This window comes from Pararge aegeria, chromosome 10, assembly GCF_905163445.1.
Source record: "Pararge aegeria chromosome 10, ilParAegt1.1, whole genome shotgun sequence".
Lineage (NCBI taxonomy): Eukaryota > Metazoa > Arthropoda > Insecta > Lepidoptera > Nymphalidae > Pararge > Pararge aegeria.
Window position 1 is genome coordinate 5,963,726 of NC_053189.1, and position 24,197 is coordinate 5,987,922.

Here is a 24,197-nt window from a genome sequence, read left to right on the forward strand (position 1 = left end):
TTTGCAGAATTTCTTGCCGGCTCTTCTCGGTGGAATCTTTCCTTCCGAACCAGTGTTAGAGTCACTGCAAACAGACTGTCTTTACGTTTCAAAAGTGCTTATAAACTCAGCCTACTTGAAATAATCGAATTTTGAATTTCCATTTGACTCCACGTAACACACTACAAATCGCGCAATGGTTTTGAGTGTGTAATTTATAAAGATAATATCTAGGTACTAGGTAACCTACTTATAATAAAACTGTAAACGGTCGAATTCTGTACATTGAAGATATTTTGAAAATATTTTTTTGGAGGACACTATAATCGATAATTAAGCCAATACTGTATTTTTCATTTTTGCCTGTCTGTCTGCCTGTAATATACGCGGGCGAAGCCGCTGGGCAGAGCTAGTAATTTAATGAGTTTGTAGCTGAATCGCGATGGATTAAGTTTTTACTTTACATCTCTGCCTAATTTCTTCTGTGGACCATTTTCCTTCAACTGCCCGGAAAAAAACAATTTCCTCCTACTCCTCTTTACTCAATAGGTAGTGATATATATATCCCTACTAACGTGATTCAATTTCCATAAAATGCATGCGAACCAAATAATTATTAATTGCGCTGATATGATTATCGGCTTGCTCTCAGTTTCACATCACGGTTTTTGTTAACAGATTTTCTGTAAATTCGAAAGGAGAACTAATTGGAATAAAAACAAAGACTGGTGAAATTATATCCTTTTATATAATTTTTTAATCAATTTTGTGAGTTTTTTACAAGGTTTTTTCGGAAACGGAATACCAGTAGATAGTTTAATTAATTTGTAGATTACATACATTTCCGTGTTTGATGGTAGTTAAATGACAACAGAAAATCTTCAATGTCCAATGGCTGTTGCTTTATCCAAACTACTGATAACACGCCTGTTTAATCACACGCGATTTTGTATAGATGTATTTTACGTTATGTATCTACACTGGTTTTAAACATGGCGGCTAGTAGGCGCCATATTTTAATGAAAAAACTCAAACGTTACGTGTTTTTTTTTTATTAAGTACTTGTTATAATTTTTTATCTGTGCTGTTACCTTTTTATGCTGTACCATAAAGTGTAAGTTACATGTATTGTTATTTAAATAATATATTATACACAACGAATGCAAAAATTATTTAAGCCGTTTAATAAGAATTAGTTTTTACTAAAATCATTCCTGCGTCAAATGTTTGCTTGATTTCCGTATTTAATCGCTTCGTTGATTTTCTTTATTAACTCTGCAAAAAATTTCAATGCCCAAAGCAATGAAAATACAAACACTCCGGTCCAAAGGCCGTAGTTATATCTTCATAGCTGAGAACTTGCAAGGATGTGTGTTAAAAATAGCTACTAATTATATTCTAAACTAGTTATTAATTACCCTTAACTTATTTCATATTTAATATGTTAAATAAAATAAATTAAAGTAGCCCTATATTTTTGTTTGATTTTTTGATATGTTTTCTGTTACACCCGGCACGCATCTTTAGCTTTCACTATGAAGAAAAACATCATGCGGAAACCTGCATGCCATATTGTTTCCGAGGCGTGTGATATATATATATGTACCACCTATCTTTCTTCTTGGGCTATGTTCTACGCCATTGGTTGATTGGAAGAGATCGCTTTGTAGCGGTAAGACCGTCAAATTGTATATTTTGTGTTTAATTTTAATTTGACCTTTATGTGGCGTACAATAAATGTGTATTATTTAATTCATTCATTCATTTTATGCCTCTCTACTGTGTTTCCACGTCAACGATATTTGTCCATTCAAGTTAGGTCGTTTGCCTTCTACTGTGCCCATAAATATGAGCTGGAGCAGTCGGTGTCGCACATGTCTCAGGACGTGGTCCAGATATCAGACTTTTCTCTTATTTGTAGTAACTTATGATAATGCCATGTAGTATGCCAACATTTACAGTAAACAAAAAAAAAGCTTGCAAAAGGATAAACGGTCCTGTGACAGTGAGAGTAAAGAGTTTTCAAATTGCTACCACTTATGCTTGAGATGCTTCGTGGGTGAGTGGATACAAATTGCAGTGCAAGTGTCGGCACTTGAATCAATGATTTGATCTACGTAAGTACAGACAGTTCCACTTCAATTTGTGTAGGTAATAGGTGTACGTATGGTAGGGATAGTGCTCTACGGGTAGCAATTTATTTATTTGTTTTGGATGAAAACTATTTTGTGTGGGTTTTTATATAAGTAAATAAATAAATAAATAAATAAATATACTACGACAATACATACATCGACATCTATCCCCAAAGTAAGCGTAGCTTGTGTTATGGGTACTAAGATGACTGATGAATATTTTTATGAATTATATATACATAAATACTTAGAAAATACATATAAACACCCAGACACTGAAAAACATATTGCTCATCACGCAAACGTTTTCCAGTTGTGGGAATCGAACCCACGGCCTTGGACTCAGAAAGCAGGGTCGCTGCCCACTGCGCCAATCGGCTGTCGAAGTATCATGCTTACTCGCTAATAAGAGGTACTTTTCTATAATTCCTGTCTGTTTTTTTTTTGCTTCTCAAGTAGGTACTGTATATGTAACAAATAAGATACAATCATGTATTTTGTGGTTTTGAAATTTTTAGTTTGTGTTATCTATGATGTTTTCAAAGGCGTGTGTAGTAACGTGGGCCAGCGTGGTGGACTACGGCCTAAACTCTTCTCATGTGTGTATGACATAAGTGTGTTGATTTGACGAATGATGACGTAATTAAGAGGTGATTTTCAACCGTCATTATTCAATCATATCAAAAAAAAAAAAACATTATGAAGACAACTTTATTTAGATAAACCTTTCCCTTTTCTTCATGCTATTTGGTCGTATAGCTTAGGAGTTTAATTAACATACGTACGATATTCTGCGCGGCTTATATTATGCATAACACTACCTCACGACACTTATTTAACGTAGAAAACAGCTAGATTTTAATATTTTTTTTAAACTACTACTAATTTAATTTCGACGACGTTATTTGATTATTCCTAAAGTAACGCTTACACTACTCTGTATTTAAACAACGTTGTCTTAATCTTTATATATATATTTCTTGTGTGCGTGTGTATGTCACTGAACTCCTCCTAGACGGCCGGACCGATTTCAATGAATTTTTCGGTATGCGTTTGGGTGGTAAACTGGATGGTTTAGATTCACAAATCAGCCCGACAGATGGCGCTGGGGTCAGCTAGTAAATTATAAAAAAAGTATTAAATTAATTTATACACATAGTCAGTGGCGTACACGTCATACACAAAACGGTTGCCTAACCTAAAACCTTTATGTTCTCGTACATGAGGATTTTTTTTCCATTTTATACCATATTCCTTCTCTATGCCTACCCTGGTGAAAAACCCTGTGCATGCCACAACTTGCAGTGCGTCCACATCGCAGCTTGGACAACATATGCTCGCTATGTAGCGATAAGGCCACGAAATTGTACTCTCTTGATTTGTATTTATATCTTTGTAACTACTTTTTGTTTCTTTGGTGTACAATAAAAGTGTATTCATTCATTCATTCATTAATATATAAAAAACACTGGCAATACAATAATTTTACCAAAACCGTAATGCTTAAATTTTACAACTCATGTTCGAAACATACGACGTATGCAAAGCCTCAAGTCTCAACTGACAATGCTTTGCGCTGAAACTGTGTGCTTAGATGATTCATTTAAGCCCAATTATCTCTCACTGTTTCTGCGACGCTGCGATGTTGTATCTGAATATCTGTGACCTTCAACTCTTCAGTTAGGCTGGTTATACCGAGTTACCTAATCTATTAGCATAATTACACTCCGTTGTAGGTTACGTATGCTAAGGTCACATTAAAGGGTATTAAAGGCTAAATTAGCATGCTTAATGTGTTAGTCAGTTGCCACTAGGCGTAGTACCACATCGATAACTGACTATTTAATGAGGTCAGTGTATAATTTACACGTAATATAAAACCTATGGCTCTTTGTGCTGGTTGATACTAAGTTCTAGCCCTCAGCCTTCCTCATCCACCCACCCTCCCGTCACTCTTTTTATGTCGTGAGTCCATCGTGATTTATTATCGGTGCATCGTCAGTGGACTATTATAGGCTGTTCATGATACTGAATATTATAACGAAAGTTTTTTGGTTTGTTCTTACTTCAAGCCCTAACCAAGTGACCAATTAACTTGATTTTTGGCATAAAGACAGTTAAAATGACGACGAGTTACTATATTCTTTTCATCCCATGACAACTAGTTAAATTTCCACCAATCCGCACTGGGTCAGCGTGGTGTAAGGCCTTAAACATTCTCTTCGTGGGTGAAGACCCGTGCCCTGTAGTAGGCCGGTATTTATTTATTTTAAAAACAAACAGCTGTACAATTTACATAGTTACAAAATTAGATATGTTTCCACAAATTTGTAAGTACATATTTACTAGGCACATTTCGCGATTTTGCTTTCCCTTATCTTAGCTCGCGTTCAACCGTTAGGTAAGGTTTGCTGCCGAAAGCTGGACACGACTTAGACACATTTCCTGATTTCGGATGCAACCCTCTCGTACTTATAAAAGAATATTGATATATGTTGGTATTTACTGAGTTCTATTTCTACAGTAATTAAGATTACCTTATGAAAGATGAAATGTGTACTTCTGCTGACAATATTGGGTTGATATGATGAGTTAATTTTATCAAGTAGGTAAATAAACGTTTTAGATTGTTCTACTTATTAGCCTAGCGTCACCACTCTCAAACCAGCGTGGCTTATTCCAATCATGTATAAAGTTGATAAGATTTTTGAACAGGGCATTAATTGCTAGGAATTTTATGACTCTAGATAAGTAATATCAAGAGTACCTAATATTGCAAGCCTTGTTCTTATCTATTCTTATCAACATTTCAGTACTTCAGTATTTCTTATTTAAATAAATAAATATACAACGACGATACACACATCGCCATCCAGCCCCAAAGTAAGCGTAGCTTGTGTTATGGGTAGGTACAAAGATGACCGATGAATATTCATTGAATAATATACATTTAAATACTTAGATATAATATATAGATAATGATGTACATTTCATCAAACATACATTTTCCAGTTCTGGGAATCTAACCCATAGCCTTGGACTTAGAACAACTTGCTAAGTTAAATTTTTACAAGGTCATTTGATTTTGATTCTACGGACATTCTATGTTCATGCATGCTCATAAAAATAATTTGGTAGGTACATAATTTAAAATATTAATGATATCTAGTATTATACCTACAATTAAAATAAATACACATAAAATACATTAAATAAGATCAAATTGATCAAACACAATGAAATTATATACAATTGAATTGAATTAAATACAACATACAATTTTTATAATGTTAAGGATTACTTGAACGATAGAAAAGCTTGGGTGTGAATTGCTCTAACTTCATAGCTTAATATATATTTACTGTGAGATGGTGATAACAAAAAAAAAACTGGCTTAGTTTGTTGTGGGCGCGTTTGTAACCCTCGCAGCTTTAGGTTTAAGTTGGCGAACGAAGTTATCACCATCTCCTTACAATTATGTAAACATAATATTATATGTATGAACGCTTCATAAGTGCCTGTGATATTGCTACATTAATAAAGAGATTTTGAATTTGAATTTCAAATAACATATCTCTATTAAAAGGCACCTATTGATTTGTATAAGCGAAATAATAACTGGGGGACTAAGTTCAATCCCCGGCACGCATCTCTAACTTTTCGGAGTTATGTGCGTTTTCATTGTCGTTTTTAAATATCACTTGCTTAAACAGTAAAAGAAATCATCGTGAGAAAACCTGCATGTCTGAGAGGTCTCCGCGATGGTATCGTGGCTTTGTAGAATGTTAGCGGTTGCTCCCCCTTACTGATACCGACGCTACGCCTTAAACATGTTGTGACGTCACTACAAGATTCATTAATATATAATTGCTTTAATAGTTCTATTTTGCTTTATATAATTCGTGATAATACTTGTGTAAATATTTAATGTTTTCCAAATAGTATAATAACAATATATTTTGTGAACTAATATCGTAAAATATTATTATTGGTTTGTTTTGTTGTCAACATTGTAAACGGTACCTGAGCCGTATAAAAGTAGAAGCATTACCTTCTCACGCATTCATTCTGTATCAAGTAGTTGTAGGGGGAAACTCTGCTAGATTATATGTCAAATGTAAGAAGTGAAAAATTTTATTATTCCAAGTACTATCCCCACGTTCTTCAACAAGAGTCAACCATCTGCACTAGGCAACAACTTGGATAACTACGGCCTAAGCCTTTCCCACTCTAATAGGACACCCTTGCCCTGTAGTGGGCCGGTAAATGGTTGATAATGATGATGTATGACAGTTAAACTTTCTAAAACACTTGTAGGTTCCTTATAAGCCGAAAACATTCATACCTCGCATTTAATTAGTTTCACCTGTCCCAGTGTCTCGAATCAAATTTGCAAGTTAAATTGGCACGTCTCTTGGTTTCCGATTGAGCTGAAACTTTGCATGTATAGTATGTAAATCGGATGACATTGCAATATTATTATGATGTGGAGCTGATCTGATGATTGCCCCGGAATGCGAAATGCGGCGGATGCTAAGTATATTATAAGCCATATATTTTTGCACGATCCCATACACAACCCTTTTAGTATTTCTATTGAAAAATCACGACAAATGGTTGTTCTGTTGTTGCGAAGGAAATATCTATTAAGATACATTCTCATTTATAATATAAGTATTTATAAGTACCCAAGGATTACCTCAGTATTGCGGCCGCGATATCAACTGACTTCATAATTTCCGAAAATGAGAGAACAAACTTCCTACGGTGTCAGAAAAATGCTTAGGATAAAGTTTAATTTACCTTCGCGTTTTGCGAGAGTTTGTTTTTTCACACAAAACTTTTATCGTGGTATTTTATTAAACCCCGGAAACAAGCGGAGTCCACCGCAAACAAAGCAGGGTTTGCTTTGACGCTAAAAATATCTGGAATATTCGAGCATGCTTTTCGAGAATGGATATAAATAATCAACAGTGTATGATTATTGTCAACATTAGCTTTACAGTCTAAACCAATGTACCCTGAATTAAAGTATTTAATGAATTTATGGAAAACCTCATTAAAATAAATACAAAAAAATATGTAACAGTAACACACTATCCAAAAGTTATCTATCTGATATTAAATTTTTTTTCGTTTCAGGTGAGTTGCTGACATTTTCACAATCTTCGTAAAGAAATAAAACGCAAATAAGGTTAGTTGTATACAAATTCTATAATTTAGTAATATAAGTGTATGATTATGAAAGTATTAGCGGTGATAGCTTAGTAGCTAGGACTTCAGCCTCCCTTTCAAAGGGACCGACTTCAATTCCCGGCACGCACTTCTAACTTTCCAAAGCTATGTGCATTTGAAGCACTTTAATATGAATATGAATAAATAAATATACTACGACAATACACACATCGCCATCTAGTCGCCAAAGTAAGCGTAGCTTGTGTTATGGCGACTAAGATAACTGATGTATAATTTATATGAATAATATACATAAATACTTATAGTATATAGATAAACACCCAGACACTGAAAAACATTCACGTTCATCACACAAATATTGTCCAGTTGTGGGAATCGAACCCACGGCCTTGGACTCAGAAAGCAGGGTCGCTGCCCACTGCGCCAATCGGCCGTCAAAAAATATGACTTGATCGTGGGGTAACTTGTACGCTAGAGTTCACCATAATGTTCCAAAAGGCGTGTGAATTCTACCGATTCACCCTGCAGCATTGTGGGCTAGGGTCTAGAACCATCATCTCATTCTAGACCCGTACCTTAAGTTGGACTGTAATGGTAAATGATGTATGAGTATGCGAGCATATTAATGCTATTCGGAGTACCTATATGAGATGTATTACTATGTGCCTCATATGAAGGCGCAGAGTTACTCAGCCGGCGATAGATAGACCAATTTTGGGAGTACATCTACGTGACTAAATAAGAAATGAGGAGATCCGTAGAAAAACTAGAGTTACCGGCACAGCTCAGCGAGTCGCAAAGCTGAAGCTATAAATGGGTGCATATCTCGGAGAACCGATGAACATGGGTTCCAAGGTGCTGGAATGGCGACCCCGCACAGGTAGAACGCATCTTTGGTTTGCCCCCAACGTGGTAGACAGACGACATCAAACTAGTCGCTGGGACCCGCTAGAAGGAAGCCGTGGATTTTGAAACTCCAAACGTCCAGCAGTGAACTTCAATCGGTTGATCTAGGGGTTAGCATATTCGACTGAAGATCATGTGGTTCTTGGTTCGATCTCCGGTTTGCTCCAACGAATAGTATTAGGATTGTTATTACCAACCCAGAGTTGGCGATGAAATACGCGGTGAAAATTGGAGATGACTCAATCCTGTGCTTCGATCGATCTTCCTCCGCTCTTATCGGATCTGCCATCTCTATGATAGCGAGGGAATCGTGAGCCCACTTTGGCTATAATATCTTTGGCGTAGTTAAAAATCTCCCTGGAGATTGACCACCCTGACCGACATCGTCATGGAAATCGTTTTATTTAAATGGATATGGATGGACAAACGCTACTGCTCGTGCCACTACTTGAGGTGTACGAAGGTTAGGTACCGAATTAAAAAAGGCTTCTGAACGCGTTTTATTGTTTTTGGAAGCTTTCAAACTTATTTTGTTCACTCTCGTGCTAATTAGAGTCTTACTGCTACTGACTAATGATACCCCAACATTCCTAGTCTCCACTACAGCTGAGTAATGAGAGTAGTACCCATTACGTGAATATCTAAACCAATTGGGCTCATTCTGAAACAACGTACCTTAATACTAAGCGGGCAACCTCGTTTACCTTTACCAAATCTTTGCGTTATGTAAATTAGGACCAGACCGCTTGTTTACTCAATTCTGTAAAACCGTTGTCTAGAGTTGTAAGGCGTACCTACTTTGTATGTACGATGAGATTAAGGTGATTGTTCTTTACATTTTGACGACATCCCTGGTGCAACGGTGAGCGCTGTGATTTTAAGTTGGAAGTCCCGGGTTCGATTCCCGACTGGGGCAATTTGGGAATTTATAATTTCTGAATTTTCTCTGGTCTGGTCTGGTTAGTTACCACCTTACCGACAGTGCCGTGCCGCTAAGCGATTTAGTGTTCCGGTGCTATGTTGCGTAGAAACCGTCTGTCTACCATACATCCTAACAAGTTAGCTCGCTACCATCTTAGTTTTCCATTTCATCATCATCAACTGATGGCTGTTCCACTACAGGGCACGGGTCTCCGCTCAGAATGAGAAGGGTTTTGGCCGTAGTCCATCGCTCTACCAAGGTCCGAGGTCTCTTCTTGCACCTTATGTAGAATTCTCAGGCACGCAGATTTCCTCGCGATCTTTTCCTTCACCGTTAAAGCAAGTGCTATGTAATTATTAAAATAATAAACGCACATAGCTCCAAAAAGTTGTAGGTGCGTGCCGGAGGATAAACACTTGGCTACTCCGCATCAGATCAATATGTGCCTTTTACTACAGAGATGTGTTTCAATTAATTCCATTCAACTGTATTTATTTTTTTTAATTTTAAGCTAGGTGAGTGATTGTATTTAATTTAATTTTGTTGTATAAAAATATTATTGTTTTGCTTTCAAGTTAGCTCATAACCACCGGAAGCTCTCAAAGCAGCTTACAATATGACGAAGCATGGTTTATATATTACTTCTTATTTTATATATTCGGATTACTTCTTAAGCTCAGATTGAGAGTAATTTGGTGTTGTCCAAGGAGGAGTTCTGACTTTTATTTAATCTTTTATATCTCGAATCGTTGGCTTATGTAAATGTGGAACCGACCGCTTGTTTACTAAATTCTCTAAAACCGTTGGCTAGAGTTTCACGGCGTAGGTATCCACTTTGTATGTACGGGGAGATTACGGGAATTGTTTTTACATCTATTGCTTTTAGGTTCGGTTCTGACTTAAAGTTAGTATTATAGATAAATATCGCACCCCTTACTTAGAAAAGTAAGGGGTGCGTCTTTACTCTATATCACTTGTTTCGACGTTAAAGGAAAAAATCCTGAGGAAACCTGCATGCCTAAGAGTACATAATGTTCTCAAATGTATGTGGAGTCCAGCAAACTGCACTGGACCAGCGTGGTGACCTACGGCCTTAAACCCCTTCTAATTGATGGAGGAGAGCCGTGCCCAGTAGTGGGCTGATAATGAGTCGATATGTAGAGATTAAAGTAAGCCTCTATAAAACTATAACAACTATATAAAACCGCTAAGTATATGTAGTAGCATAAAAATCCTTAAATTATGGTTTTGGCTAAATAATGCGATGTTGTATTTCACTGTTGTTGTTACAAATGAAGAACTACTCAAGATTCAGTATCTTCTCAAGTTACACGTGTTTAAAAAGTACATGATCTATCTATCACATTGGGTTTGAGTAGATATGCGATAGCGTTAATTCTATTTACATATTCTAACATTACGTATCGTGTAATTACAACTGCTTGATATTCAACTGGTAAATGAAATACTAAAGTTAAATCGACAATATGGCGCATTGAACAAAGCAATTTGTGGAAGAACGTAATAAAAGAGACGAGCGGCTTTTAGGGAGCTCGTAAGTCACGATATTTAAGGGTTAGAAGTCTAGCCGTCGGATTGCAGGCAATGATCGAACTACAATAAAAACAAGGTTCTATTCCAAACTTTTTACTGCAAAATCCTTCACTTAGATATAAGTGTTTCTACAAAAATCATCATTTATTCATGTGTCTTCTATTTAAAGAAGAATATAATAGAGATGCTGTTACATAGTATTATTACGTTAATAGGTAATAAGCTCACGAAGCCGCGGTTTTTTGCCCAATTCTTGTTTTTGCCAACTGGGAAATAGTAATAAAAATATGTATTAGACCACTTAAAAGTTCGTTACATACCGTACGTAGTTTTAAATTAGCTGCAAAAATTTGAATTATTTTTTACTCCTTCAAACATGTTTCTTGCGGTTAAGTCAGTAAAGCGGTGACTTCAAATAACTGAGCTCTGAATTAGCACAAAAAAGCTGATTTTCATACCTAAGATGCGTAAAAATATTTAAAACCGTTACATTTGTTTTTACGTCTAATAATAACAGGTTTACCCCGCAGAAAAATGCACAATAGATGAAGATGATGTTACAATGCAGTTCAGCTTAACACATAATATATTATTACATTCTTTGATATAAGCTTGTGGATCTTTAAGGCACGTTTATAATAACAAGTTCTTAATTATCGGTCGATCTACACATAAGACCTAACATTATAACAACGTCAGTTTTATAATACGGTCTCAACTAATGTAGTTTCTGGCGTATTGAAATCGCAAAATTAGTAAATTTGGATGGATCGATGGTGTCACCCAAGAAGCATATCGTATTGGTATGAGATATTAGAGCTATCTATCATCTGCATGATAATACAAAATGAAGAAAAACTCCAGTACGAGTTATAAATACTTAAGGGTAGGCTTTGTATATCATCTGCATTCCTTGTGCATACCCCCTATGCTCACCACTGCATTGGAGTGGTAGTACATAGAGCTTATTGTGACAGAGCTCGTCCGGAGAAACACTACCACCATGCTTAATCCTGCCGCTTATCACCATTTTTACAATGCTGTGTTCCGACCTGAAAGGGCGTGGTTGCCGGTTTAATTACAGACACATCAAACTTAACAGCTTCGCCTTTGGTGATGGACACAGGGCGGTACGTTCAAGGACGAGTTCTTGCGTGCCCTATTTATAGGCGACAGGTTGGCCATGTGCTTGGTCCATCAATTAAGCTTAATTTGCTTTACTCCGCGAACAGCAAGATAATCTGTATGGTGTAATTTATAATTTCTTCAATCCTTATACTCCACACAAAACAGATGTTCGGCAATGTACCCTCTACGCACGTTTCGCTCCGAAACCGGAGCATCCTCGGGAGATGTTGACTTTACAATGAATAATTGTTAATTCCATCAATTAATAGTATTAAAAAAAAGCGAGTGCAAGTCCTAATTTAGCATTAGGTAAATCAAGGTATCGATGTAGGAATTCATGCCCATGTAAAGACCTATTAGGGTTAAGCGCCGTTGCAGATGTCTATTAAACAGTCCCATTGGTTGAAATTGCAACAACCATAATGTTTTTTTCTTCATCTAGCAAGTAGGTATAAAACTTGCTCATGCCTTACTAAAGGATAAGCAAGTTAGTTACGTAAAATGATTGCGAAATTGTTGTACAAAATATAATTAGAAAAGACCCTCTTAAGCTCATACATTTTCGTCTAGTGGTCTAGTAAGTGTAGGTACTATTTATTGTATATGTAATGTGTATATACATAATAGCGGTAAAGGTCCGTTGGGGCGTGTAATTAATTGCTCCGAATTCTTAGCACATATCGTCCCGGCCGGCGCTATTGGGTTAACGCGAGGAGGAATCTTCAGATGAAAATAAAGGTATGTGGAGTATCGTGAATATTGTCTTATGGCATTCTTGTTTTGATATAGTGATGTGATTTTACTTTATTTTTAAAAGGTTAAGATTATCATAAAGAAGTTAATCTTAATATGTAATTAAGCAGTTTTGGAATGTTTTAAATTCCTTTATCTTAATTGCAATTGCTTGATATAATAAAAACAGGATTTCACCCAATAAAAAAGGGTTGAGATATTTTGGTCTTGACTTTTATTAGTAGGTATGTGCGAAAAGAATTAATCTCGCGAACAATAGATCTCAATAATTAAGTATAATAAGTGGGATAAAAAAGTATCCAGTGAATGACTTAGGTTATAAATGTATCTTGATAAATTTAAGAATTAACCAGTGCTATTAAGATAGTGTTCAGCGAAAGACTTAAAATCATCATCATCACATCTTCCTATTACAGAGCACGGGTGTCCTCTTTAAATGAGAAGGGGTTAAGGCCACCACGCTGGCCCAATGCAGATTGGTGGGCGAAACAACGAAAGACTTAGGTTATACCTAGTGTCAATAATGCAACACTTCGTCGCTGCGTCAGCGTTGTAAACAAGCCTTTAGTGCAGAACAACAGTTGAAGAAAGAACCGGAAATGAAATTCAAAAGAAATATTTGCGAAATTAGTTGTTAGATTCTCACCGCCGCCGCGCCGTCAGAGACATCATCGTCAAAAAGCGACGTCGATTGTTGTGCAGGCTCACGGATAAACATCCTGTTCAACATGAATACATAAACATACGAACAGGGGAAGATAAAAGGGATTCGTGTTTTGCCGTCCTGGATCTGCAAATTGTCACAAAGGCGGCGATATTTTATTCACGTGGCGACATCCTTTTGTTTTTTTTTTCTCTCGTCACATTGTTTCTTCATTGTATCGCGGTATAAAGATAATAGGTGTACCTTCAAGAGTGGTTTATAAACGAGAAATGTGGTCTTAAAAACTGTTCCTGGATATTCATCTACTTTTAAAATATTGTAACGATTTTAGAAAAAATAATTTTCGGTCCTGGATAAAATTCCAAAAAAAGCATTAATACCTTAAACATAAGCATTCAAACGTGTATTTGACCACTTACTTACCTTGAATCTAAAGTTTTAACTACCTTCCTTTCGTTTCATTGAAAGATATCACAACGTTGAGTTTTTATGGCTTTTGCGAGTTATGGCTTTTGCACAACATTTTGTTGACTCAATACCAAATCGACTCAAATTGAAGGTCCGAGGGATGATAACGGATAGGAACCTTATAGGTATCATTGCGTCAATTTTATAAATTCAAAATTCATATAAAAAAAATTCGGAACCGACAGGATTTGAACCTGCGACTCTCTGGCAATCGCGGCCTGAGCGCTTTCTCCAATTAAGCTCTCCTACCGTCGATGCCAAAATGAGTATATGTCTTTCACATCAGTCTTATAGCGACTGTAGCGTCATCTAGTAGGAAACGTTGCAGTTTCGATCTACTTTTTCAAAGGTCCATATTACAATGAGACACGTTTTAAACAAGAGATTGCTTTTTCTTTATTTTTTATTATTAATTAATTGAAAATTATTATATGCATTTTAAATTTATAATATTGATAATTTCTCCAAGTGTAGTTAAAAAACACTAATAAAAATATCTTTGCGTCATCTGAGTTTCGTACGAAACTCAAGTGTATCGAAAATGCATCACTATTTACATCAAAATTCTCACCGGCACAATTACATGACCATTGACTGCGAATCGAATATATATTTTTTTTTACTTGAGAACTATTAATTATTAAAAATCCTATTATAATTTTAAGGATTACTAAGGAAAAAAATTACCCGGCTAAGTTTATTGTGGGCTCTTCTTAGACCAGGGCGCGTTTGGAACCCTCGTAGCTTTAGATTTAAGTTGGCGAACGAAGTTATCACCATCTCCTTACAATTATGTAAATAAATATGTATGAAAGCTTCATAAGTGCCTGTGATAGGCCTACATGAATAAGGAAATTTTGAATTTGAATTTATTCAAATAAGCACATTTAGCACATTCGATAAAATTATGCTTCTTGAATGATGCCAATTTAATAAAATGTCTGGGACATTTTTTTTTGGATATTGATTGTCGAATAAAATTTTATTGAGATTTACCGCGGGTTTTGATGGTGATAACAGGCACGATAAAGTTTTATTATTTACCCACATTACAAAATACTGGAGCACTTGCATAAAGGGCTATTTGCAGGGCAGCCAAAAGCGTGGGTCGCATCAAAGGGCCGTGCACACTCAACCATTAATAGAACTGCTTGGAACAAGTGCTCGAAAAAAAAAAACAAAAGACTTTCGCTTCTGAGAGAGCTCTTGCAAAATATTTTAATATCATTTGCCATTTGCAAGTCAAATAAGAAATAACTAAAGTATGAATTCCCATAATTTATACGATATAAGGAATAACATCCTACCGTAGCCTTGAATTACATACATATTTCGTTCACCCCACGCTTCAGAGGGATTGGAAACGTGCGTGGGTGTACATTTAGTTCGCCTGTTCTTATTAACATTGTCGGAACAAATCAGCAATTTTACAGGAGAGCATTTTAATTTTTCATCATCGTCAAAAGCCTATACTGGCTGCTGGTCTAAAGGCCACTTTCAACTCTTATGGGTTTTCCCATAATCAACACGCTGGTTACCACGGTTTGTGATCGCAGTAGATGGTATTAGATGGACGCTGCTACCCGTTCTCCGTTATATTCCCCTAGTCGCCTCGTTGGACACCCGCGGCTAGAGGCGGGGTGGTGACAACTATTCTTATCTGCCGTCAAAAGTTTTTTTTATAATAAAACTAGCGGACCTCAGCGCCATCTGTCGGGCTGATTTGGGAATCTAAACCATCCAGGGTGCCACCAAAACGAATACCAAAAAATTCATTCAAATCGGTCCAGCCATTTAGGAGGAGTTCAGTGACATACACACGCACACAAGAAATATACATATAAAGATATGCAAACCTATAAGATTAACTAAGTCTGGTTTAACGTAGGTATGTCTATAATAATACCTAATAAATAAAATAAAAGTTCAAAAACTGAACCAGACTATGGTGAAAAATTTAATTGAAATATATAATTTTTATGGGGAAAGAACAATAGATTATTTACTTCGAAGATTAATAAATGAACTACCAATTAATATAAAATCCAAAATAAACAAACACAGGCTCAAGGGTGCCAAGAATCTATGAAATATGCTATATTTTTGTTTAACACAAAACGTATAAAAAGTTTTAAACCATGTGAGAATAAATAAGATCTAATATTAGATTCGAAACTATGAACATTTTTCTGAAATTTATTTTTTCTTTGCATATTTTTAACTCTCGCCACCAACACTTGGTTTGCTAATTAATTAAAATCGGTGGTCGGTCTTCACTAAAATAATATAGGTAATATTTGTGATTTTGCAATTCAGTAATAAGTAAGGTACGAGTATAAATTTGCACGTATACAATTTACACGATAAGTGAAGCTTTGAATTAGCTATCATATTACATTCATCCCACGCTTCATGAGGATTGGAAACGTGCGTGAGTTTTTACTGGTTGGTTCCTAGATTTTGTTAGATACCTTGTTTTTTAATCCACGGCATTGTGTTGTTTATACTATGCGCGTATCATTTACAAATGTGACCCGTGAGAAATTAAACAAACAACGAGATCGTGGCATACAAGTGATGAAAAACAAACCGGCCAAATGCGAGTCGGATTCATGCACAAAGGGTTCCGCACAATCTGTAAAAATGGCAAAAAAAAATCATCCTCTCGTCTGTTGTCCCTTTAAATGTTTATTTTATTCTGTTTTTTACTATGTTTGTCATTGCGGCAGCACAAATACATCATATTATGTAAAAATCTAAACTGTCCAACTATAACGGTTCATAAGATAAAGCCTGGTGACGGACGTAAAGACAGACTACCGGACGGACAGCAGAGTCTTAGTTTACCCTTAGGGTATGGAACACTAAACATGTAATTTTGTTATTGGTTTGTCAATCAGTATGGTTTGCCTGACTCCCCTAATTTCACATCTTTTTCAAATAAATGAATATTTTAACGATTGCAATATATTTAAGGTGTCTTATAAAATATTTTAATATTATGTGCCATTAGCAATTCAGTTAAATACCTAACTAAAGTGAGAATTGTTCGTTATTTAATCGTCGATTTACGGCCTAGCATTCTAGTGAAGCCTTGAATGTACCTACATATTCAATTCATTTATCCCACGCTCTGGAGGGATTGGAAACGTGCGTGGGTTTTCATTCAATACTTAGGTCATATTTATGCAATGGCGCTTCTTTTCGCAAGCGAGGTTCTAGATTCGATTTATGTCTAAATTTAAATAATGATTTTAGAGTATATTTAAAGTAAATTTGCATGTTGAAAATAGAAAGGTATGGTCCTTCGCTGTATTTTCTATCATATTTCGTAGCGTTCATAAATCGTAAGTCGCTTATAGTAATATCGTGATCAACAACCCTTTACACGCCCACAGCTGGGCACGAGTACTCTCTCAGAAAGACAAGTGTTTGGGATTGGTAGACTCCACTTACCTTTGATAACATTATAGAGAACTCTCAGGCATGCAGGTTTTCCCTTACCGGCAATGCCTAAGGTGTAGGGGACGCAGGTCCTAAACACGGTTCACGAGAACGTTACAAATTGTAAATAAAAGCCCAAGCCCGCTTCCGTAGTACTCTGCATTTTTTTTAATTCCACTAAAAGTTACTTCTTGACTGCAAGCTCACCTTGTGGTAAGTGATGATGCAGTCCAAGATGGTAGCGGGCTAACCTGTGAGGGATTATGGCAGTTATAATTCAAATTCAAATTCAAATTCAAATTCAAAATTTCTTTATTCATGTAGGCCTATCACAGGCACTTATGAAGCGTTCATACATAATTGTTTACATAATTGTAACGGGATGGTGATAACTTCGTTCGCCAACTTAAATCTAAAGCTACGAGGGTTCCAAACGCGCCCTGGTCTAAGAAGAGCCCACAACAAACTTAGCCGGGTAAATTTATTTTTTTGTTATCACCATCTTCCAGTAAATTTAAATTAAGCTATGAAGCTAGAGCAATTCACACCCAAGCTTTTTTGTCGTTTAAATAATCCTTAATGTTATAATAGGATTTTTCTGTAAGCTTACGTTTTATATAAACTTTGAACTTATTGAGAGACAACTCAAAGATTTCAATTGGTAATTTGTTATAAAATAATATACAATTGCCCTTGAATGAATTTGCAATTTTGTGTAGCCTAGTAAACTGCACAACGAGTTTATTTTTGCTTCTAATATTTATATTGTTACAGTGCATTTTCTTTTTAAATTTTGATATATTTTTATGGACATAAATTAAATTTTCATATATGTACTGACTATGCACCGTCATTATTTTAACTTCTTTAAATTTATCCCTTAATGACTCTCTTGGGCCCATTTTATATATCGCACGAACAGCCCAGGACGAAAATAGAATCTATATCAGCAGCATTACCCCATAATAAAATGCCATAGGACATAATGCTGTGAAAATAACTAAAATAAACAAGCCTAGCAGTTTCTATGTTTGTCATATGACGAATCTTTTTTACCGCGTATGCTGCAGAACTAAGTCTGTTCGCTAAATTATTTATATGTGGGCCCCATTGAAGCTTAGCATCTAAAGTTATTCCTAAAAAGATTGTCGTATCCACCAAATCCAACTCCTCATTATTAAGTTGTACAATGGTTTTTACTTGTTTAACATTCGGTAGTGTGAATTTAATACTCTTCGTTTTTTTTCCGTTAAGAGCTAAGTTATTAGCCTCAAACCATTGTACTACTTTAGCGAGACATATGTTTACATCGTCAAGATTTTTTTCACGACGTTTATTTTCAACATCAATGATGTATCATCAGCAAACAATACTATCCCGTGATTGTCCTCAGCTAGGTAAGGAAGGTCATTCATGTAAATGAGGAATAGGAAGGGTCCTAATATAGATCCCTGGGGTACACCAATTTGCACAAATGACCCGTTAGACCGCTTTCCGTTCACGTCAACTTTTTGAATTCTATCATTAAGATAGGAAATCATTAAATCTAGAGCTATGCCCCGAATTCCATAGTGGTGTAGTTTCCTGATTAATGTTTCATGTTGTACACAATCGAAAGCCTTGGACAAGTCACAGAAGACGCCAAGTGCGTCCCGTGACTTCTCCCAGGCTTCAAATATATTTTTTACTAACTCAACACCAGCATCGGTTGTTGAGCGACCCCGTGTAAAACCAAATTGCTGCCCGTGCAATAAATCGTTCTTCTTAAAAAAGTGAAGTAATTGATTTAAACTCTAATCGGTTTCTTCGCGACATCGTAACGCTCGTATCGAACCCTATCGCATAACGGCACGTCTTTGTTGCTAAGTTGGTAACTAGCGACGGCCAAAGCCTCTGACCAGAAAAATTAATATATTATAGATATATAGAAATAATGTTAAAGGTTGCATTAGTATACTTCATAAGAAATCACTCTATTTATTTTTCCATACAAACGAATTAAAAAAGTAAATAGAAAGTAAATACGGGTTCTTTTATAAGAGAAAAAAAATATGTTTCTGTATCTATTTACTTAATCAAAGCCATTGAAATACTTTTTCATTCCATGTCAATATAATGCACGTTACAAGCTAATATCAATTAATCTATGGATTACCTATATCCCATTCACTCACAGTTAATTTATGTTGCCGCAATGGAAAGCTCTTCGTCACACGCGAGGTGGTAATTAATAACCACCTTCATGCGCTGATTTATTATAGAATAAATACTCTCGTATCTCTATACAACAGATACTATAGGGGTTTTTTTTCTCGCCATACAAAAGTGACCCAGTTAATCTGTCCAATCTCTACGGTTAATTGGTATAAAAACAAAAAAATAAAAAAATTGGTTGCCTGTAAAGTCGGTATACGGGCGAAAGTTTTACGTGACAACGACTTTGAGTGGTAAAATAATTTTAATGTGAATATTCATTCGTATAGTAGGAAGAAGGATGAAATAATAGTAACAATTTAAAACATTTATTTATACAAAGAATTATATTTAAAACATTAATTTATACAAAGAATCTCGCACTGAATTTCATATTAACAAAATTTTATTTTTACCTTTACACATACATACGTATTTATATACAAATATACATACAATAACTTGCAATACATTTGCGTACAATGAAACAGCGTTTACTACAAAGGGACGCGTGCCTTTCACTTTTTATGTCTGTCTCTCTCGCTCTTAGGCGGGCGCGTGCCTCTCACTCGCTCTCATTGTGAGCGCATAACGTGAGCGGAGCGTAACGCAGTTTCTTGAAGTGTCACCCGGCAAACCAATTTATAAGACGTTGTCACGTCAAAATTGAATCATATTGAATAGCCTACATGGAGTGTGAGGCTGCCAAGCGTTTTAGCGTTCCATTACGATGTCGCGTAGAAACAGAGTATGGTATGGGACTTTGACATTGACAGCATCGTAACTTACCACCAGGTGATATTGAAGTCCTGTACAGGAATTTAAATAAGCACAAAAGTATACTGACTTGGCTCAATTAGTTTTACGCTAAATTTGCAATGCAACTATGAACTTATGAACGCTGTGGTACCAATGTGTTTTAATTGCAACCACGCATCAGATAACGCAGCGGTGGTAGATCTGATGTGTGGACCATTTTAGAACGGTGCAAACCCGTAGAATTTAAAACTAGTTGCAAGACATGTACAACATGTACTGTGGACTTACAGCTGTAGAAGTAGTTATGTACTTCCGATATACGAAATGTACAAATCTGGAACGCCTGAAACTTTTTCTTACATTCAACTTATTTCTAAAGCCAATTGCTTTCAGCTCACCACATAATAGCTACACGTACTTACCGTAACGAGGTTTTGTGGTGGCATTATTTAGAAGGCTTAAAATAAAGGTAACATTTTATGTAACTACCAAGTGAAACGTAAAACGTAGCTACCAATTGGCAGCATTTTCCCCCCTTTGTGCAAAAAACGTATTTCTTGGCGTTATTTGCGTTTGCTATCCTTATATAGATTAGTATGAATTTATCTCTTACTTGTTAACTAAGAGTTAGTGAGTTTTTCTACGTTATTTGCGTTTTAAGTAGAAGAAAGAAGAAATACTTTTTTGCACACAAACATCAAAATATACATAAAATATAGAATAAGCAAAATAACAAGAATTGTATTCATGCAAAGGCGGCCTCATTGCTGCAAGCAATCTCTTACAGGCAACCTCTGGCAGAAGGAAAAGCTGCAAGAGAGCGGGATGTTCAATTATATATACATATATATTCCAAAATAAATACATAAACATAGATATAATATAATAAATATATTTAAAAATGAAAGAAGAAAAATACGAGTAATACACATTCATTACGATATTTGTTCAAATTACTTCACTCAAAGACAGATATCACTTGCTCCAACTGTGAACGAAAACATCGCAGGTAAACCTGCATGCCTGAGAGTTCTCCATAATGTTCTGAAAGGCGTGTTAAGTGCACCAGTCCGTACTAGGCCAGCGTGGTGGACTACGGCCTAAACCCTACTTATTTTAATAGGAGACCCGTGCCCTGTATAGGGCCGGAATGGTTTCATATGATGATTTATTATCAACTGGCATAAATACGCAAATTTGTACTTGAATTAAGATATATAAAGAATATCGTAAGAACTCATTCATTTTCCGTGATAACACTATGTACAATTTATATCTTTGCCAAATTTTATCGAAATCTGCCTAACAGTTTAGGCGTGAAAAGGTTATTGATTATGAATTTTAAGTCGGTAACTGGGAGTGTGTGCCATTTCATAATGCAAAATCGGGCGATTACATTTCACCCGTGTCTTAGAAAGCACTCTAAAACGTCGCTGTCAATCATTTATGTGATTAATAGAAGTCCAAGTTAACTTGGCCTTAGGTCTGACCAATCATATTGGATATTTATACCCCCCCTGTTGTGGGAGAGCAGGCAAAGGTCGATGCACAGCAGAAGATCGTAAACAAAACACTGAGGTGTACCTATAGGAAAATTAAGTATTTCCTGGAAACATCATGATATGATTGTACCGAATGCGCCAAAGACCATAATTCCGACCAGCAAAGAACACACTGTTATCTGTCTTAGGCAAGTAACGTATTATGTGAGTTTTGTCCGCATCCCCCAAATTTATACTCCTAAAATTGTATTTCCTGGAATAACAATAATACATGTAGTTATACGGTATCATAAATATTATGATTTCATCCAACGCTTCCTTAAAGCTTCTATCAATATTAGTATTTGCGAATATCTCTATTTATGATCTTGTACAAATATTGTTGATAATAATAAATCAATATCTAATTTCCTTAACACCTGGATTACGTCGGTAAAGTAAACTCCAGTCATTTGTACCCTGAGTATCTGATTTAAACAGAAATCAAATTTGTTTTCGAGAATCGAAACTAGTTGGTGCCCGCATTCTTCGACCATGTTTACTACGGTTTTACAAGAACCGTTATCGATTTTTTTCCGAATTAAATAAAAAAAGTAGCCCACGCTACAAAACACAAAAATAAAATCGGTTGATTTCTTGGTTATGTACGTAAAGTAACGACAACAAACGAACGAACAAAAAACACACTTTCGCATTTATAATATAAGGAATGGATAAGGATTACTGTATATTGAAGTGTAAGCAAATCAAAGCTTAAAAACAATGAGAATGAAGTGCATTTTACTGTGCTGTTAGTGTCTTGATATGATTTGGTTGACACTGCGTATTTTTTAATAATAACGTTTTTGCGCCAAAATCGAAGGGGTGAATAACGTGTCTGTGGGTGTATGTGCGTGTTGTGTGTTTTTATGTGTGATTTTGATTTTGTTTTTTTTCTTAGAAAGATGAATCTATCCGGAGCGTCCTTAGCTATGTTTGAAAATAAGCCCAAGATGGCCGCCACCACAAAATGGCGAATTCCATTTCCATTCCAGCACTTTTAGGACTAAAGTTGGAGGCAGTTTAGGACTAACTGTTGCAGTGTACAGGTTTTACACATACCATCAGGTGGAAAATATGCTTGGTCAGTCAATTATTATCTACTATAACAAAAACTTGGTCTCTCTGTTATAAAACAATATCATATTGCCGACAATTTTTTAAGGATTGCTTTTACTTACGTAAGGCTTCTTGTGGTTAAAATGTTATCCCACTTCTAAGGTTTCGAACAACTTGCAGGGGTGGGTTTATCAAGTAAAATTAAGATAAAACAGAATTGTATATATTTAGGTATTCGGATGTTGTAAAACTATTTTAGCAGTTTACACTAACGTATTTTTTTTTTATCATTATTATTATCATCCATACGTACTTATTGCGCGGAAGGAGTAGTATGGAATTTTACACAGTTATAATTTATGTAGAGAAGGAATGCAAAATACCTAAGTTTTTTTTAAATTATGCATATACATTAAACATTTTACACACTACTGCGTTTTAACCAATTTATTTGACATGCACACGCGCATATGATATATATATATATATACTCTTTTATTTAATTACTTTTTGGATTATAATATGTTGTAAAAAATTAAGGCAAATTAACAGTTTATGTGCCTTGGGAAAATCTGTATTTATAGATTATTATTTAAATTAATTATGGCCGAATTTTGACCAGTGGGCGACCATTAGTTATTATAATAACACCGTAACGAACGGTTACCACTGCGCCATGAGGGTGTCATAATCACACCGGTTGATATATTTGCATCGTTCGAGTCCATACATGACTGAAGTGTATCGATAATGCAGTCATATTTATATCAAAATACCCACAAACTCAATGTCATGAACATTGGTTGTTAATCAAATATAATTTTAATTGTTTCGTGAAAACTATCTAAATAAAAATTAGTAAAAATTCTAATCAATTTATTAAAAGTTTAACTACGAGTATTTACCCACTTTATGAATTAACTGTAACACGTAATTATAAAATAAGTGGCAAGTAATTAAATAAATGGTAATACAGGTAAATTGGCTTATTTATTTCATTTATTATTCACATACCAAATGCGAAAATAATTCCCACTTTGAGAGTGTAGAATAGGAAATGTTAGGATGTCATGGCTAAATGCACTCAAGTCTGGAATCTCATTTCGTTTCTATCGCTGCAATATCATTCAGAAGCGGGGAGTCGATTTTCTGCTTAATATCATCATAATCGATCTATAATTTATAAATTTTACACGAATATTGATACAGATTTTCTTGCTTGCAAACATACTCAAAAACACGCGACCCTCACACGTACATACACGCACGAACACTCATACACACACACACACACACGCACGTATACACACCTTCACAAGCACGCACGCAAACACACACACATACACACGCACACACACACATACACAAACGCACTGTCGAACACATACGCATACACGAACACGTACATTATAAAATTGTAAGTTGTATTGTTTTAGTTGTAATATTTAAATTTTTCTTTGTTTTAGTCTTTTTGTATTTAAGCAAACCCGGAGGTG

The 24,197-nt window shown here is 35.5% G+C and overlaps 1 protein-coding gene across 3 annotated transcripts in view; it reads left to right on the forward strand.

Moving 5' to 3' along the window:
• Positions 1-24,197, forward strand: part of LOC120626800 (angiotensin-converting enzyme-like) — a 125,260-nt gene that overhangs the window by 51,277 nt on the left and 49,786 nt on the right. For 2 of the 3 annotated variants that reach the window (XM_039894549.1, XM_039894551.1), the window contains exon 2: positions 7,257-7,308. The exons of the other annotated variant lie outside the window; for it this stretch is intronic. The gene's annotated coding sequence lies outside the window, so the exon portion shown is untranslated. The remainder of the gene's footprint in view (positions 1-7,256; positions 7,309-24,197) is intronic. 3 annotated transcript variants of the gene reach the window in all.